The following is a 613-nucleotide window of genomic DNA, read 5'->3' as shown; positions in this document are numbered from 1 at the left end:
CGAACTTCTGACTTAGGGTGATCTACCCACCTTGGCCTCCCAAAGTACTGGGATTACAGGCATGAGCCACCGTGCCCAGCCTCTTTATAACCATTTTAAGTCATTTCCATAGTTAATGGTCTAATTCTAATGTAGTTTCTCAAAACTCCAAAAGCTTGCGAAATTGTAAAGTATTGTGTCTTTAAGGAGGTTTATGAAAATATGAGTAAAGTCAAGTATAGATTTCTGATCAGTTTAAGATTTTATTGTTTGGACTGGGTAAGGATTGTGAGAATCCTAATGAAGAGATTGAGTCTTATAAAACTGCTAACCCAAGCAAAACAAAGATTAATTAAATATTAGAAAAATATTCTGCCACATATTATGTTAAATCAGCCATTACTGAAATTTTTTAGACATGCCGTTTGAATTAACTCTGTGGACTAAGTCAAATTACCTATGAAAACCCCTTAGTCATCAGTGCTATGCACCTAAATTGGAGAAACACATCTGGTATTTAAGAGGACAGATTTAATGTTAAATGTGGACTCTTGGAGAATCTAGACAGCCAACAGCCACTTGTTCATTCCTGACTTCTTAAAGCTTCCATTATTAACAGCTCTGCATTCCATTA

The sequence above is a fragment of the Mandrillus leucophaeus genome, unplaced genomic scaffold, assembly GCF_000951045.1.
Source record: "Mandrillus leucophaeus isolate KB7577 unplaced genomic scaffold, Mleu.le_1.0 Scaffold905, whole genome shotgun sequence".
In the NCBI taxonomy this organism is placed as follows: domain Eukaryota; kingdom Metazoa; phylum Chordata; class Mammalia; order Primates; family Cercopithecidae; genus Mandrillus; species Mandrillus leucophaeus.
The sequence above is the reverse complement of the archived record's forward strand: the minus strand, read 5'-3'. Positions refer to the sequence as shown.